The 19449-nt window shown below is 46.9% G+C and overlaps 1 protein-coding gene across 1 annotated transcript in view; it reads left to right on the top strand.

The window, feature by feature from the left end:
* The window catches only part of LOC142312624 (alpha-2-macroglobulin-like protein 1), an 89688-nt gene extending 88376 nt beyond the window's left edge, over positions 1 to 1312 (top strand). Inside the window, exon 36 of the mRNA XM_075351619.1 lies at positions 1184 to 1312. The gene's annotated coding sequence lies outside the window, so the exon portion shown is untranslated. The remainder of the gene's footprint in view (positions 1 to 1183) is intronic.
* The last annotated feature ends 18137 nt before the right edge of the window (positions 1313 to 19449 follow it).

Below are 19449 nucleotides of genomic sequence, written 5' to 3' on the forward strand. Positions count from 1 at the left end.
CCCCCATCGTTATGCCGATATCACGCTCGCCATCGCTAGCATCGGCTAGCGATGTCGCAGCGTGTAAAGCCACCCTAAGTCATTTATAACCAACGTGCGATACGGGCAAATCGCTGCCCGTGGCACACAAAATCGTGTGGACCCATCACACATACTTACCTGCCTAGCGACGTCGCTGTGACCAGCGAACCACCTCCTTTCTAAGGGGGCGGTTCTTTCGGCGTCACAGCGGCATCACTAAGCGGCCGCCCAAAAGAAGCGGAGGGGCGTAGATGAGCGGGACGTAACATCCCGCCCACCTCCTTCCCTCCTCATTGCCGGCGGGCGCAGGTAAGGTGAGGTTCCTCATGCCTGCAGTGTTACACATAGCGATGTGTGCTGCCGCAGGAGCGACGAACTACATCGTACACGCAGCAGCAACGATAATTGAGATTAGGGGGGATGTCACCGATTAGCGATTTTGAACGTTTTTGCAATGATTCTAAATCGCTAATAAGTGTCACACGCAACGACATCGCTAACGCGGCCGGATGTGCGTCACAAAATCCGTGACCCCAACGGCATCGCTTTAGCGGCCTTTAAACAATTCTCTAGTTCATTAATCCATTAATACTGCATGTTACACAGAGCTAAGTCAGGTCTAAATTGCTAACGCAAGCATTCCGACATTTAGAATATTTTATCCTTAGGATGGGTCATCAATGTCTGATCGTCCGGAGTCCGACACCTGACACCCCCTCTGATCAGCAGTTCTCAGTGCCAAAGGAAATGCTCAGTTCCGGAGCTGCTCATCTTCCAATAGTAGCCGCGGCCGGGCACTGCACATGCACCTCTCATTGATTTGAATAGGAAGTGTATGTGCAGTATCCGGCCGCTATCAGAAGACGGGGCAGCTTCGGATCTGAGCATTTCCTGCTGCCTCCGGCACCAAAAACAGCTGATGGGCGGAGGTGCAGGGTATCGGACCCCAGCCGATCAGACATGGATGACCTGTTCTAAGGATAGGCCATCAATGTAAAAGTAGTGTACAACCTCTAAGTTTTTGCTTTATATGAATTGCATAAAATGCACTAGTGCTACTCTCAATACAGGGCTGATGTTTGCCCCCATGGCAGACCTGCCCACTTTTTCCTATATTCTTTGTACTATAGCCAAATCTCACTTATTCTTTTTGTGTTTGCAGGTCCTGATGCAGGGGAATATTTGGATCATACATGCAGAATCATGTGAAAATGCAATTATTTAATATATTTTAGAAGATTTAATATTATTTTAATTATTTATTTATTTAATAATGCAGATTATTTCTCATTATCAAGGGCGTTTGACTCAATGGTAAAGCTGTTAGTTAATGTTATTTAAAAGAGGAAATCAGGAATTCGCTTCTATCTTAATCTCAAGACAGAAAGAAACTAAATAAATGTTTTCTCTTTAATGTATTTTATATAAAGCATTTGTTACTGTGTCAATCATACCTAGCCACTAATGCTTTACAGGCAACTAGTATAGGGTGTTCGATACAGCGCCATATTTTAGATATTCTCTTCTAGACCAATGATTCTAGAGGAAAACAGTTTTGCAATTAAACATTTGACAGAATGTAAATTATTACTTTTTTGTAAGATTCATAAAGAATTGGACAGTGTATCTCTGAATGAGATCGGAGACATCTAGAGGTTCCATGGTGTTTAATAAACTTCTGTGGATGCCAAATTACAGCTCCAAATATGTTATGTTACACAGACAATATATCGGAATCTGCCAGCAAGTTTTTGCTATGTAATCTGACAGCAGCATGATGTAGGGACAGAAAACCTGATTTGAGTGATATAAAACGGAATCTGCCAGCAAGTTTTTGCTATGTAATTTGATAGCAGCATGATGTAGGGACAGAAAACCTGATTTGAGTGATATAAAACGGAATCTGCCAGCAAATTTTTGCTATGTAATCTGATAGCAGCATGCTGTAGGGACAGAAAACCTGATTTCAGCTATATAAAACGGAATCTGCCAGCAAGGTTTTGCTATGTAATCTGATACCAGCATGATGTAGGGACAGAAAACCTGATTTCAGCGATATAAAACGGAATCTGCCAGCAAGTTTTTGCTATGTAATCTGATAGTAGCATGATGTACGGACAGAAAACCTGATTTCAGTGATGTAAAACGGAATCTGCCAGCAAGTTTTTGCTATGTAATCTGATAGCAGCATGATGTAGGGGCAGAAAACCTGATTTCAGCGATATAAACCGGAATCTGCCAGCAAGTTTTTGTTATGTAATCTGATAGTAGCATGATGTAGGGACAGAAAACCTGATTTCAGTGATGTAAAACGGAATCTGACAGCAAGTTTTTGCTATGTAATCTGATAGCAGCATGATGTAGGGGCAGAAAACCTGATTTCAGCGATATACACCGGAATCTGCCAGCAAGTTTTTGCTATGTAATCTGATAGTAGCATGATGTAGGGACAGAAAACCTGATTTCAGTGATGTAAAACGTAATCTGCCAGCAAGTTTTTGCTATGTAATCTGATAGCAGCATGATGTAGGGACAGAAAACCTGATTTCAGTGATGTAAAACGGAATCTGCCAGCAAGTTTTTGCTATGCAATTTGATAGCAGCATGCTGTAGGGACTGAACCTGATTTCAGCGATATAAAACGGAAATTGCCAGCAAGTTTTTGCTATGTAATCTGATAGCAGCATGCTGTAGGGACAGAAAACCTGATTTCAGCGATATAAAGCGGAATCTGCCAGCAAGTTTTTGCTATGTAATTTGATAGCAGCATGATGTAGGGACAGAAAACCTGATTTCAGCGATATAAAACGGAATCTGCCAGCAAGTTTTTGCTATGTAATCTGATAGCAACATGATGTAGGGACAGAAAACCTGATTTCAGCGATATAAAAGGGAATCTGCCAGCAAATTTTTGCTATGTAATCTGATAGCAGCATGATGTAGGGACAGAAAACCTGATTTGAGTGATATAAAACGGAATCTGTCAGCAAGTTTTTGCTATGTAGTCTGATAGCAGCATGATGTAGGGACAGAAAACATGATTTCAGTGATATATCACTTAGTTTGATATGTGCAGAACCATTTTTTTCTGATGGTGATCTAGCAGATCTTGGAATGATGAGCTGTGTATAACCCCACCCACCACACTGATTGGCAGCTTACTGTGTACACTGTATACTGACAGAAAGCTTCTAACCAGAAGTAGGGGCGGGGATGGACTATGAAGCACAAGACACCTAGTCCGCTAGTGATAATCTCTTGCTGATAAAACACTGATTTTATTGAAACAAAAACACAGCCTAATAAGTAACACATCGCTTAAATCAGGCTCATTGCCCCTCCTGCTCTCTTATTACATAGAAAAACTTGCTGACAGATTATCTCTATTTCTAAAAGTCATGAGCAGAAATGTGAAATAGTGAAAAGTCCCCCTATACCGTTAGCAGCATTACTTGCCATAAAGTAATCATGCAGATTTTGATTATTCTGTAATTAGTAGTTTTGCTTAATATTTCTAAATTTATCACTGAGCCACAACCTATATGTTTCCCTATAAATTACATAACAAAAGGTTTTAGATCTTGCTCGATAATGAAGCAAGTGAACAAAATGAATCATTAAAACCACTTTTTATACATTATGCAAAAATGAAAATGACTAAAAGGTGTATATAAAGGTTGCAGAGCACTTGCTTAGATCTTCAGTCATGGAATTCTTTACTTTTTTTTACAATTATTTAATATTGCATTTTAAATTAAATAAAACTTTATAAAAAAAATGATTGTTTTACTGTTTTTTTCCAACAGACGGTATTGCTATAAAACGTCAGTATTCACAGAAATAATAGTTAACAATATTTCATTTTCTCATGAAAAAAAATGAATGTTTCATCTACACAGAGTAGAGAAAGTGATAAATCACACATACAGTGTGACCAGCAGATGGCAGGATATAATAATCCATTCATCATTAGACTTCGTACACAAATTCTCAAGCTAAAGCAGAAGGTACAAAGGGTCCGCTAGACCAGAATATAGCACTCTAAGGGGCACTTTGCACACTACGACATCGCAGGTGCGATGTTGGTGGGGTCAAATCGAAAGTGATGCACATCCGGCGTCGCAGGCGATATCGTAGTGTGTAAATCGTTTTAACTACGATTACCAAACGCAAAAGCGTCGGTATCGTATGATCGGTGTAGTGTCGGTCATTTTCATTATTTTGGCTGCAGCGACAGTACGATGTTGTTCCTCGTTCCTGCGGCAGCACACATCGCTGTGTATGAAGCCGCAGGAGCAAGGAACATCTCCTACCTCCATCCCGTCTGCAATGCGGAAGGAAGGAGGTGGGCGGGATGTTTACGTCCCGCTCATCTCCGCCCCTCCGCTTCTATTGGCCGCCGGCCGTGTGACGTCGCTGTGACACCACTCGACCCGCCCCCTTAGGAAGGAGGCAGATCGCCGGCCAGAGCGAGGTTGCAGGACAGGTGAGTGCATGTGAAGGTGCCGTAGCGATAATGTTCGCTACGGAGCTATCACCATGATATCGCAGCTGCGACGGGGGCGGGGACTATCGCGCTCTGCATCGCAGCATCGGCTTGCGATATCGTAGTGTGCAAAGTACCCCTAAGGACTCGTGCCACATGCAACACCCGAAAAAATAACCACAAATTAAATTCTATTATACATTACTAGACTGGAAAATAGATCAGTTCTGGCTCAGTAATGACAGCAGCCCAGGCATGTATTCTTTTATACACACTTTTTTAGTGCAGTAGGAGAGGTGACAAGTTGAGACAATAAACAAAAACAGTTTACATAGATCTTGTGACTCAGCATATCTTTGTAATACTGGTAAATAGGACCCTCCAGTGCCAAGCCAGTGTATAATGAATGCCTTTGTTTGCTATGCCAGAGGTATATTTAGATTTTCCAACAGACTTGGTGACTACAGGCTTCTGAATACTCACAGCACATGCGCTGCACACTTTTAGCCTCTGAAGGTGGGGATGTCTGAGCCACCATCCTGACCCTGCTCCTTACCAGCCCTGATATTATACCCCCTTCCACCCTAAACCAGGAGAGGGCTGGGACTGTAGTGTGATAACATCAACAGAGATAGACAAACATTGGAAACCAAAACTCTATCTCACAGCACACGCACACAAAAGTAAAAGACAATAAGTGGTAAGGAGGAAAGTAGGAGCAGGAAGGAAATAACAAGACAGCGAGAAAATTCCACAACAACTCCAAGCACCACGCAATATAATCACAAGCAGAACTGGGACACACCAGTACACAGACCAACACAGCAATAAACTATAATCGGCATGGGAAGAAAGATTCCACCATCTTCAAAAGGTGGGGAGTTTCCAACAACATGTGATCCTATCTCTTGCTAACCTGATCATTAGTGAGCACACAGCTAGTCGACACCCAAGTCTGCCTATGTAACTCAGAAACAGCAAACTAACTACAGTGTGGAGTGTCAGAATCTGTAGTGTGAACAGTGTCTGATGCCGCCATTACACTCAGCGAGTTTTAAGCAAAACTCTGACAACACTATGATGACTTTTCACATTCACCGCTCGTCTGTACAGAGTTTCATGTTCTCCATTCTTCTGGCCTATGCTGTCCCTGAATAAATATACCGCCCCCGTGCCAGCGGCCAAGCCGCTCAGATCCAGAGCCGCGGTGGCTCGAGGGGTCTCCGGATCCGGGAGGTCCGCGCGGACACTCGAATCAAAAGAAGAGGGGGAATATGTACAAGGGAGTTAGAAAGTTCATGACGCCACCCATGGTGCGTGGTAATGTGAGGGACCACCGCTGCTGTTGGGGAGCCCGGTGACGCTGGTGCAGCAGCCAGATGTTTAACCCCTCCGTGGCTAGAGGGTTTGTGTCCCGGGGCCCATTGGATGGTTGGTGATTGGGGTTCCGTGGGCGATAGGAAAAGGGGTTTCCAGTGTACTCACTCAGTCCAGAATTAACACCGACAGCTTGTAAACCAGAGTTCTGAGCACCACTACAGCTTGTAGGGAGCACGCTTGGGTCCGTGCCCTTGGTGTTGCTGTTAGCCTGTGGCCTTTTCCTTAGCATCTTTGTCTCTATTTGGACCCTCAGGTATAAAACTCTTCGAGTCCTGCACACCCGTATGGCTAATGGAGTGAGCTAGCTCTCAGGGTTCACCTGGCCCCTGCCCGGTGATAGCTCAAGGCCGCCGGCTGCCCTCCTCGTCAGTCCGTGCTCCTTGACACAATCCCCTGCGACTGGGGTTCCAGCTCCTACCAGGCCCAGGCCAACGTCTGCCACCTAGTAACTTCAGGAGCCCTGCTCCAGGCCGGTGACCTCTCTCTCTCAGAGAGTCACCTTGCACCTCCTTCCTCTCCTGGTTCCCTTCACTCTCTCTTCAGCTCCACTGTCACTTTCTCACTTTCCCTTACCAACCCCCCATATGGGTGGCCCTATTCCCTTCAGGTTCCCCAATGGTGTGTCTGGTGGGTACAGTGTAAAGTGTTCCTAGGATTTTGATTGGCTAAGCTGTTAGCAACACCAAAGGACCAGGACCCGTAACCAAGGAGGGTGGATACTGTGCAGAAGTGTAGATTGCACAATACCCTATGACGACCTGATAGGCCAGGGCGTCACATTAATAATTGCTCCTCCTTGCATTTTCTGCACAAAATATGATGCTGACACTGTCCCTCTTATGGTACATATCCTCCAAACTGCCTCTCCTTTATATACTAGGGCCCCTCTTCACACTCTCATTTTCTCATTCCATACTGTTTCCTCAGTATCTCTGCACTTATCACACCCCCTTGCTCCCCATCCTCTGTCCTCAAATTTACCCCCTTGCTCCCAATACAGTCCTCAAATTTCTTTTCCCCTTGCTCCCCATACTGCCCTCAAATTTCCCCCCTTGCTCTCCATACTGTGTCCTCAAATTTCTTCTCCCCTGATTGCTCCCCATACTGTCATTATATACACTCCCCCTCCTCACTCCCCATGCAGTGTCTGTATACATTCCCTCACCCTCTCAGACCATACTGCGTTCAATTCCCATCAAGGACAACATCTGCAAGGAGTTTGTATGTTCTCCCCGTGTTTGCGTGGGTTTCCTCCGGGTAGTCCGGTTTCCTCCCACACTCCAAAAACATACAGATAGGGAATTTAGATTGTGAGCCCCAATGGGGACAGTGTTTGTGATGTATGTAAAGCACTGCGGAATATGTTAGCGCTATATAACAATAAAAAAAAAAAGATTTACTGTGTATTCGAATTCACCACTCTTGCTCTTCATACTGTGTCCGCACCCATTTCCCCTCACTGCCCATACTGTGTCTGTATATATTCCCCCCTTGCTCCCCATAGTTAGTCTGTATACATTGCCCCCACCCTCTCTTCCCATACAACTAACTCAAATATCTTTCCCCTTCCTTCCCCTAGTTACAAAAAATATTTGGTGTTTTGAGCTCCACTGGGGCACTTACCATACCAAACTTCTGCCGCCTATGTGGCAGCAAGGAATAATGTTAGTAGCATGATCAGCTTACCTGATCACAGTGCTGATGTCGCCCTGACCTGGAAGGTGTCAGCCGTCAGGGATTCAACTGCACTTCCACCTGAAATATGCAAATACAATTGATTAATAGGAGCCAACACATTTCACCTTCTCCGAGACAACTGTCACCTTGACAGCCAGCTCAGAAAACGTTCGATTACTACTACGGGGGCGGCAAAATGCAACCATTGGGGAGACACCTTGGACCACCGCATCAGGTGGCCTGACGCGCCACTCTGCTGGCTGCATCAGCTACAAATGCCCTGCCTGCCCCCCCTAGATACGCCGTTGGCTATGCTTACCTTATGGCTAAATCCTTTATCTAGTCCATATATCCATTATTCCTGCATGTTTATCAGAGCTGAAACCTTAGTCACATCTAAATTCCTAATCTCAGAATTCTTGCATTTTTTTAATTATGAAATTTTTAAATTTAGAATTCATAGAGAGATGTTATAGTTCCTATATAATAGAGTTCAGCCCTCAGACAGGTTGATGCTTGTCTTTCACTAAAATAAACATTAAAGCGGGCTTTACAGGCTGCGATATCGCTAACGATTTATCATCGGGGTCACGGTGTTTGTGACGCACATCCAGCGTCGTTAGCAGTATTGCAGCGTGTAACACGTACGAGCGACCTTAAACGATCACAAAAGAGACAAAAATCATTGGTTTTGGAGAGGTCATCCAAAAAAAAAAATCGTTGTCTCGTACGTAGCAATGTTGTTCCTCGTTCCTGCGGCATCACACATCGCTATGTGTGACACTGCAGGAGCGACGAACATCTCCTTACCTGCCTCCACCGGCAATGAGGAAGGAAGGAGGTGGGCGGGATGTTACGTCCCGCTCATCTCCGCCCCTCCGCTTCTATTGGCCGGCCACTTAGTGACGCCGCAATGACGTCGCTATGATGCTGAACGCACCTCCCCCTTGAAGGAGGGATTGTTCGGCGGTCACAGCGACGTCGCTGACAAGGTATGTCCGTGTGACGCTGCCGTAGCGATAATGTTCGCTACGGCAGCAATCACCAAATGTCGCACGTACGACGGGGGCGGGTGCTATCACACTCGACATCGCTAGCAATCGCTAGCGATGTCACAGCATGTAAAGCACCCTTAAGGGTTTGACTTATATAAATATAATAAGACACTTAAGTTAATGGATATGCTTTAAATTCTGGGACTAATGTTTGTCCCCATGGCGGTCCTGCCCACATTTTTAAATATCCTTTTTAGTATATCTAAATCAGGTGACCTGACGATGCCCCTCTGCTGGCTGCACCAGATACAAATGCCTTGCCTTTCCCCCTAGATACATTGTTGGCTATGCTTACCTTATGGCTATATCCTTTATCTAGTCCATATTTCCATTATTCCTGCATGTTTATCAGAGCTGAAACCTTAGTGACATCTAGATTCCTAATCTCAGAATTCTTGGATTTTTTTAATCATGAATTTTTGAAATTTTGAATTCATAGAGGGATGATATAGTTCCTAAATAATAGAGTTCAGCCCTCAGACAGGTTGATGCTTGTCGTTCACTAAAATAAACATTAAGTGTTTGCTTTACATAAATATAATAACACACTTAAGTTAATGGATATGCTTTAAATTGTGGGACTAATGTTTGTCCCCATGGCGGTCCTGCCCACATTTTTAAATATCCTTTTTAGTATATCCAAATCTCATTTATTCTTTTTGTGTTAACTATAATGACTGTCTAAGCACTGTTCAACCCTTTTCACATCTGTACTTCTATATTAATTGCTCCATACACATACAGCAGGCATGTATCTAGCATGTTTCTTCAGCAGCATCACTACTTGTATGCTCATTGGGTCCTTTAGGGAAGTTTTGCCATAATTTCTTATCCCTTTCTATTTGTTAAAACTATTGGTAATGTTATATGATAATTTTGGTAATATGGACATTTTAAAGGATAATATATGGGCCTCACTGAGGCCCCATCTGATCCTTTATTTGAAGCCATGATGTGGCCTATATAAGCTGTGCACATGTCAATGTCATGTGCATGGACCCTACACATACAGTTGAAACCAGAAGTTTCCATCCACTCTCTATAAAGACACATCTGCAGGTTTTTCCTCACTATCTGACATGAAATCAGAATAAACCTTTCCTGTTTTAGGTCAATTAGGAACCAAAATTATTTATACGATACGATACGATACACTTTATTGATCCCGTGGCAAATTATGGTATCACAGCAGCACAACTTAAATGATAACATGAATTACTTAATGGACAAAACAGTAGAGTCAACAGAAGATACATTAGATTAGGCCATACACCGTGGGTAAACTGAAAAGTAGAATAAATAAAGAAGGAAACATTCACCTTGATGATTTAACACTAATGTTATTGTTGTACATTCCCATAGCAGTTGGCACAAAAGAAAGGGCCGGAGCGGAAAATAAGCAGAGGCCCACATGACAGGGGTTGGTCCATGAGGGAATGGAGGGGTAGCTTTAAGGGAAGGAGATGGGGGAGGGGCATGTGACATGGGGTGGGGGTAATTCATAGAAAAAGTGCGGGAAGAGGAGCCATTTTAGGGTGCCTCAATAACTGGAGTGTACCCTCTCCCACAGTCACCAACCTTATGGCGAATATGGAGGCTTTGCTGGGGCAGCTGAGGGCGGCTGCAGGCGTGCGGGGTGAGGTCTGGCTGCAGGAGCAGGTGTCCAGCCTGCTGGGTGATATGGAGCCGCAGCGCAGCACGGAGGGGCTTGGACGGAGGCAACGGAGGACCAGGCCTCCAGAGAGACTAAGCCCAGAGACAACCCCTCGCTCCAGGCGTCGGCTACGGAGCCCCTCCGGGGAACCTCCCACCAGCTGGCGACGGAACGCTCCATCAGGTCGGCGCTCGCGGTCGGGGAGGAATCCGGCCAGCCAGCCTGGGGCTGCGGGAGGTGGCAGGCTGCAAAGCGTGGTCGGAGCGAGGCCTGCACCTCCTCGGCAGCGTGGACGGAAGAATCCTGCGGCAGGCCCTGGCGGCGATGCTCCGGTCGCAGGGTCTGCTGGGCGACGTGCTGAAGAAGCAAGGAGTTCGGGTCCTGCAAACTGGAGAGGCCGAGAGTCAGAGCAGAGGAGGCGGGGCCTGCACAGTGACATGCTGGGGCCTTCTGTGGGTCCTTCGGCTGAGGTGCCTGTTCAGGTGCCTGCAGCTGGGTCAGCTGAGGACAACCCCTGCACCGAGGAGGATGAATGCAGGGGGAGACAGCAAGCAAGGAGCAGGTGCCAGAGCATCCGAGGACAGAGTGGGCAATCACCTGTGCAACCTGACAGCTTGTATGTATCTGGACTTTTGCCACCCCCAGCCTTTTGGAGGTGAGGGGAGACAGCGGTGGGGCAGATAGAAGCGGTCGGGAGCCCCCCAGGTTGAGATCGGCGCTGAGCATACGGCAGGATTCAGGAATGGCGGTTGGCGGTGTCACAGCAACCGTGCAGCCTGGTGAGTATGGCTCTGTGTTGTGTACGTCCCAGAACTTAAATGTGCTAGGTTTAGGATTGGGGGAGCAGTTGGCGTTCCCGGGTGCGGCCCCTGTTGGGGGGGGTCCGGCAGCAGAAGGTAGCGGGGTCAGGGAGCTATTAGGTAGCGTCCGGGAGATTTTGTTGTGTCTGGAGCGCGGTTACGGGGGGAGGGGCGCAGTGTCTCCAACGGCAGCTTGGGTGGGTACCCAGGATAGTGCAGCAGTGTTAGGTGGTAGCCGAGGGAGTGTTTGTCAGGGCAGTGAGACAGTTACCAGTGGTGTTTCGGTGTCTGTTCAGACAGAGAAAGATAAGGCGGATGCGATAAAGTTAGATAATAGACCAAAGGGTGAGGTCTACGTGTGTTTTGAGGGGCCATTGGGGGCTCATTTGAAAAAGGAGACGAAGGAAAAAATCTGGAAGGACGAATATGTGGAGATTTTTTCTCTGCTTCCATTGGAAAAATTTAATCTGGATAGAGGAAAAAAGGATGATAGTAAAAAGGAAGAAGTGGAAAAAAGGAGGTGGCGCCTGATACCGCAGACTTTTGTGAACTGGTTACAGGCTTTTGCTATACTGGCAAGTGTGGTGGGTGAGAAGGCGCCGGAGAATTGTTCACCATTGTTCTGTTATTTAGATTCAATAGGAGAGGCACATAGGACATACGGAGGCCAGGCATGGCTTCGGTATGATGAGCAATTCCGCCAAAGAAAGGCAGTTCGTCCCAGTATTAGGTGGGATGAAAAGGATATTGGGCTTTGGTTGAAGGTCATGGCCCCATCGCGTTATGGTCAGTCCTTTCTTGAGGGTGCAGGCGGAGGGTCTCAGGCAGGAAGCGGTGGCAGCAGTGGCCAGGGCGACAAGTCTGGGGCATGCTGGAAATTTAATGAGGGGCAATGTACCTATGGGACCAGTTGTAAGTTCAAACATATCTGCTCGCACTGCAGTGGGTCCTCACATGGGGCAGCAAAATGTTTTAAGAAGGGAAAAGGTAAGCCCGGTGCTGGTAATAGCCAAGGGGGAGACACCAGTTCGGCTGCACGCGATGGCCCCCTTTCTAAATAGATTTCCGGACAGGGATAGGGCAGTTCTTTTGTTTCAGGGTTTTCAAGATGGTTTCAGGATTCCTCCGCCGGTGCATCAGGTCCCTTTCTCTTTAAAAAATTTGCGGTCAGCATTGTTGTACCCAGAGGTGGTGAGAGAAAAAATTCAAAAGGAGGTGGGGCTTGGCAGGATGGCTGGCCCATTTCAGTTTCCTCCGGTTGAGGGTTTGGTAGTTTCTCCCTTGGGTGTGGTGCCTAAAAAAGAGCCTAACAAATTCCGTCTTATTCATCATTTATCGTATCCAAAGGGTTTGTCAGTTAATGACGGCATAGATCCCGAATTGTGCTCGGTGGTGTACACGTCGTTTGATGAGGCGGTGCGGTGGGTACGACGGTATGGTCAGAGGGCATTGCTTGCAAAGACTGATATTGAGGCGGCCTTTAGGCGGCTACCGGTGCATCCGGATAGCATACGGTTGCTGGGCTGCCACTGGGAGGGAAGTTTTTATTTGGATCGTTGTTTGCCGATGGGTTGTGCAATTTCTTGTTCGTTTTTTGAGGCATTTAGTTCATTTTTGGAATGGGTGGTGCGAGACGTTTCTACCATTCAGTCAGTTATTCATTATTTAGACGATTTTCTTGTTATGGGCCCGCCTGACTCGGCGGTCTATCAAAATTTGCTGGCAACGGTGGTTTGGGTTGCACGGCGATTTGGGGTTCCTTTTGCACCGGAAAAGACGGAGGGTTCTTGTACACAGTTGAGTTTTTTGGGCATTTTAATTGATTCTGTTCCATTGGAATGTCGGTTGCCGGAGGACAAGTTGGTGTCCTTGCGACAGGAGGTGGAGAGGGCCCGACAGTCTCGGAAGTTGACTTTGAAAGAGTTGCAATCGTTGCTGGGCAAATTGAACTTCGCTTGCAGAATCATGCCAATGGGCAGGGTATTTTGCAGGAGATTGGCGGCAGCGACGGCAGGAGTTCGGGCGCCGCATCATTTTGTGCGATTAAAAAAGGAGCATAAGGACGACTTGGTGGTCTGGGGGTAATTTTTGCGGGAGTACATTGGTAGGTCCCTTATTCAGAGTGAGGCACAGACTAATTTTGACAGGGAGATTTACACAGATGCGGCGGGGGGGGCTGGTTTTGGGGCTTATTGTAGGGGCCAATGGTGTGCTGGCAGTTGGCCAAAGGACTGGAAGCAACTGGGTTTTTTGAGAAATTTGACGTTGTTGGAGTTATTCCCCATTCTGGTGGTGGTGTCTATTTGGGGTGAGGAGTTTAGAGATCGCAAGCTCAGGTTTCACTGTGATAACATGGGGGTGGTAGCTGTTATTAATAACCTCACGGCTTCATCCCCTCCGGTGATAAGAGTGTTGAGGGAACTGGTTTTGCAATGCTTACGGCTGAATGCTTGTATTGTGGCTGTTCATGTGCCCGGGTTAGAGAATTGCATTGCTGATGCTCTGTCTCGGTTTCAGTGGGATCGCTTTCATGCCTTAGCCCCGGAGGCTTAGTCTTCAGGAGTGGAGTGCCCATCGGAGCTGTGGAGGCTGGTTGTCGGGGAGTGAGTCGTTTGATACGGGGCTCGGTCACGGAGAGGACGTGGGAGGCGTATGAGTCAGCTTGGCAAGTATGGTGCAGCTGGTTGCGGTTTTGGGGAGATGTTTTTTCAGATAGGGATAGGATGCTAGCGATATTGTTTTTTATTGGTCGAGCATCAGAATTGGGCTGGTCCATAGCAAAGGTGAATGGCTTTGTGGCGGGGGTTGGCTTTTGGTTTTAAACTTAGAGGGCAGACGGACGTAACGAAGGGTTTTCTTGTTGGGCAGGCAATGAAGGGTTATAGGAGGGGGAATGTTAGGGTGGATAGGCGGAGGCCAGTGTCGTTTGATATGTTAGAGAAGCTTGGGGAGCGGCTGGTGGGGGTCTGCAGCTCTGAGTGGGAGACTGTTTTGTTCCGGTTGGCTTTTTCTTTCGCCGTTTTTGGGGCGTTAAGGGTGGGGGAGTTGGTCTCACCAAGCAAGGTAAAAGGAGGAGGCTTGTTGTGGACCGATGTCTTTTGTTCAGAGCGGGTGCTGGAATTCTGGATTAGGAGGTCCAAGACGGACCAGGAAGGGAGGGGAAAAAGGGTGACGCTGAGAGCAGTGGATGGTTCCACGATGCGTCCGGTACGTTGTTTTAGAGAGTATCAGGGATTGGGGGCAGGGGGGGGGCCCACTGCTTTGTCATAGGGACGGTTCATTCCTCTCCAGATACCAGTTCACTGGTGTCATGCGGAAGTGTTTAGCAGGTATGGGTTTGGAAGCTTCGTGTTTTGCTGCTCACTCATTCCGCATAGGGGCAGCAACTGAGGCAGCGTCTAGGGGATTAGGTGCAGAAGATATACAAAAAATTGGTAGGTGGAGCTCGTTGCGTTATAAATCATACATTCGTCAATGAGTTAATTTGTTCAGGTTTTAGTGAGGTGGACGGGGGGGGTTTGTTTCCTGTCAATTAGTTGGTACTTAGGTGTGTTTGGTTTTTCTCTCTTTATTTTAGATGGTGGTCCGTACCTGGCGTGGATATTGGGGCATTCGTATGTGCACTGGGGAGCAAGACGTGCGGATGTCCGGCCAGATGGACGGCAGTTAGGTTTTCGTGGATAGGTACTGAAGATTAGATGGCTGGGTTTAAGAGGGATGGTGTGGAGTCGAGTGTTACCAGAGGTTCATAAGGCAGCTCGGTTAGACAGGATGCCTGACATCCTAGTTTTGCATGTGGGGGGTAACGATCTGGGTTCTAGATCGGTGCGGGAGTTACTTAGGGATATTCGTTTTGACTTATTGAGATTGTGGTCATCATTCCCGAAGGTTGTGATTGTGTGGTCAGACATCGTGCCCAGAAAGAAGTGGCGGGGCGCAAGATCGGAGAGGGGTATCAATAGGGCCAGGGTGAAGGTGAATAAGGTGGTAGCCCGTTTTGTAGCCCGTAATGGGGGTGTTGGAGTACGACATCACGACTTGGAGTCAGGTGAGGGAAATTTTTGGTTGAATGATGGCGTGCATCTGAACGCCATTGGAATTGACTTATGGGCTCTCGCGATCCAGGATGGGATCGAGCGAGCCCTGGAGTTGGTTGGGGGCGCACGCACCTAAGGTGTCAGGGCGCGTGTGCGTTGGCGGTGGGATGGGGTCCTTGGAGTTGGTAAAGTTAAAAGGGGCGGAGTTATATGGATAATTCCCTCCCGGATGGAATTGGGGTATTGGGGGATTTGGCACTTAATGGGGCTCTGGACGGGGGTGTGCCCTGGGAGCCGGTATTTATGGTATTTACACATTGTGGGCCACTTATTGTGGCATGGTGCCCTTGAGCTGGGGGGTTCACGGCTTAGGGTAAAATAGAGATGGTATGTGCCAGATCTGGTAGCTTCAAGGACCTCCCCCCAATTGTCAGTTATTTAATTGGTTATTGTTATTTATGTTAATAAAATGGCCGCTGTGGCCAAATTTATCCAACAGAAGTTGTGGTGTGTTCATTTATATAGATAAGTAAGTGGGGAGGAGGGGTATGGAACGGAATATGGAAGGAATGGAGGAATTGGGCCATATACTGTCATGATTTCCTATATTTTTCCTTCTTACACCTCAGAAGGATTAGCCGGTTACTGAAGGTCTCTTCTGTCTCATGAATAGCTCATATAATGGATGTGCATTATTATTCATAATCGCCATACACTTTTTCAGAGTTCTTCTCTCCACTACCTCCTCAAAAGAGTCCACATTGCAGCCAACAGCGGAGCTTGCCTTCTTGATAAGCTTATTCAGCTTGTTAGCATCAGAGACCCGCACACTACCACCCCAGCATATGAGTGCAAAAAGATGGCACTTGCCACTACAGACTGGTAGAACATTTCTAACATTTTGCTGTACACATTAAAAGACCTCAGTTTCCTTAGGAAATACAGTCTGCTCATCCCCTTCTTGTAGACCCTCTCTGAGTGGCATCTCCAGTCCAGTTTGCTATCCAGGTGGACCCCCAAATATTTGTAACTCTCCACCTGCTCTACCTCCTGACCAGTAATAGTGATCGGTAAACATTCCATCTTTCTCCTGCTATAGTTGGCCACCAACGCCTTAGTTTTCTTAACATTTAGTTGTAGATAGTTACCATGGCACTAATCCACAAAATTCAACACCACCCTTCTATATTCCTCATCCCCCTGGTCCCCCCTAATACATCCAACTATCACGGAGTCATCCGAAAATTTTTGAAGGTGGCAAAAATCAGATTTATAATGAAAGTCTGATGTATATAGTGTGACTAGAAAGGGCGCTAGCACCGTTCCCTGAGGGGCACCTACACTGCTCAATAATCTGCTAGACACAACTGCTCCCATCGGTACAAACTGTGGCCGATCTGATAAGTAGTCAGTTATCCAATTTCTCATCCCTTCCTCCACCTTCATATCAGCTTTATATTTGCCAAATGCCAGAATAAGGAGAGAGAGAATGTTTTCAGACATTGTTACTATCTGCAAAGTTAAAAGTTTACATACATTTCATTACTATTTGGTACCATTGGCCTTAAACTGTATGACTTGGGTGAAATATTTTGGATCTCCTTCCACAAACTTCTCACAATAGTTGTTAGGAATTTGGTCCCATTCTTCCTGACAGAACTGGTGTAACTGAGCCATGTTTGTAGGTCGCCTTGCCCGCACCGGCCTTTTCAGCTTTGCCCATAAATTTTCAATAGGATTGAGATCAGAGCTTTATGATGGCCACTCCAAAACATTGACTTTGTTATCCTTAAGCCGCTTTATAACCAGTTTGGCAGTATGCTTTGGGACATTGTCCATTTTTAAGACCCATTTCAGCTCAAGCTTTAAGTTCCTGGCTGATGTCTTGAGATGTTGCGTCACTATTGCCACATACTCTTCTTTCCTCATGATGCCATCTATTTTGTGAAGTTTGCCAGTCCCTCCTGCAGAAAAACAAGCCTCCAAGATGATGCTGCCACCCCCGTGTTTCACAGTTGGGATGGTGTTCTTAAGCTTCAAAGCTTCTCCCTTTTTCCTCCACACATAACAATGGTCATTATGGTCAAACAGTTAGATTTTAGTTTTGTCAGACCACGGAACATGTTTCCAGAAATTAAGGTCTTTGTTCCTGTGTGCATTTGCAAACATTAATCTAGCTTTTTTTATTATGTTTCTTTTGGAGTAATGGCTTCTTCCTGGCAGAGTGGTCTTTCAGCTCATGTTGATACAGTACTCGTATCACTGTGGATAATGACACAATCTTACCATCTTCCGCCGGCATCTTCACACGGTCTTTTGCTTTTATTCTCAGGTTGATATGCACATGTCTGACCAAAGCACATTGATCTCTGGTACACAGAACCCGTCTCCTTCCTGAGCGGTATGATGGCTATTTGTACATGCACATAATTGTTTGTACAGATGAACGAGGCACCTTCAAGTAACTGGAAATTGCACCCAAGGATGAACCAGACTTTCATGATGCTACACAAAGAAGCAGTGTGTTTCAGGTGTGCATTAAAATACATCCACAGGTGTGTCTCTAATTAACCCCTTAATGACTGCGGGCAGTAATATTACATCTTAGCGGTCATAATGTTACTGCCCGCGGTCTGCCGGCGGCAGCATGACACGATCGGCGCACATCTCAACTGATTTTCACAGCTGAGATGTGTGCCTGCTACGTACGAGCAGAATCGTTATCTGCTCATGCCGTTTAAACCGTTAAATACCGCTGTCAATATGTGACAGCGCCATTATAACGGCATCGGCAGTAAACTTTTACTTACCGTACGATACCGGAAGTCACGTGACGTGATCACATGACTTCCGGAGGTTGTCATGGTAGCACAGGGTCATGTGATGACTCCTGTACTAGACATGAACTACTTTCAGTTTCACTCGGCCCGCAGCCGCGTGAATCAGAAAGTGAGAGTATCTGCTGTTTACAGCTGTATAGCTGTGATCAGCAGATAGTGCAAAGCGATCAGATTGCTGTAAAATAAAAAAAAAGTATAAAAAAAAGTTTTTTAAAAAAAAAATAAAAAAACCTAAAAGTTCAAAGCACCCCCCTTTTGCACCATTGAAAATTAAAGGGTTAAAAAAATAAAAAATATACACACATTTGGTATCACCGCGTTCAGCAAATCAATAACCTGATCAGTAAATGGCGTAGTGGCAAAAAAATTCCAAACGCCAAAATGACTTTTTTTGTCGCCACAACTTTTGCGCAAAATGCAATAACAGGCGATCAAAACGTAGCATCTGCGCAAAAATGGTACAGTTAAAAACGTCAGCTCGAGACGCAAAAGATAAGCCATCACTGAGCCATAGATCTTGAAAAATGAGAACGCTAAGGGTCACGGAATATGGCGCAAAATGTGCGCCACTTTTTTCGGAGAAACTTCAGATTTTTTTTAACCCCTTATTTAAAAGAAAATGTCACGGCGGAGGAGGGGACGCCGCGCTCTCCCACTGCTCGGGTCCGGCTGCCGCTGCTGCTGCGGCTGCTGCTGCTCGGTGGTGGCTCGAGCGGTGTGCCGGATCCCGGGGACTCGAGCGGCGCTCCTCGCCCGTGAGTGAAAGGGGGTGGATTGGTGGTGGGGATTTGGTTATTGTCCGTGACGCCACCCACGGTTGTGGTGATTTTTGGTAACACCACCGCTGCTCTGTATGGGGATCCCAGGAGCGGTGACAGGGAGCAGCTGAGTTGTTAGTTCTCCCCTCCGTGGGTAGGGGTTGGTTGTCCCGGGGCCCAGTGATGGGGTTGAGGATGGGTGCTGGCAGGCCGGTTGCGAGGCCTGGTGAGGTGCAGGGTCGCGGGGGCAGCGCTGTGTCGCACGGCACGGTGGTACTCACTCAGCCTGAGACGATGACACAGTTCTCGGAAAAACACACGGCTGGAAAGACGGTTCCCACGGACGGCTGCTGTTGCTTTTCCCCGGTAGTTAACGGTGACTGTCTCTTTCCCTGCACCTAGTACTTCTGTTGGTTCCAATGGGTTCCCACCGGTAACCCGCTCCCCAACTTGGATATGGGCCGGAGGAGCCCCTCTTTGGCCGCAGGCGCTGGCCCTGAGAAACTGGTGCCTTGGCGGTGGCGGTGTCTCTCTCATACGGTTGGACTGTTGCCTTCAAATCGGGACTTAGTTGTTTGGAAACCCGGAGGTCCCCTTCACTGACGGATTTGTCAAATTCACGGCGACTCCAAGCCTTGCCGGGATCCGAAAGGCCCCTGCCAATGGTGCTGGCTTCTCCTTGTGTACCGGTCCGGTACCGCCGGGCCACCGCCCGTGTACGGTCCTTACGACAACTCCGAT

Source organism: Anomaloglossus baeobatrachus, chromosome 5, assembly GCF_048569485.1.
Source record: "Anomaloglossus baeobatrachus isolate aAnoBae1 chromosome 5, aAnoBae1.hap1, whole genome shotgun sequence".
Lineage (NCBI taxonomy): Eukaryota > Metazoa > Chordata > Amphibia > Anura > Aromobatidae > Anomaloglossus > Anomaloglossus baeobatrachus.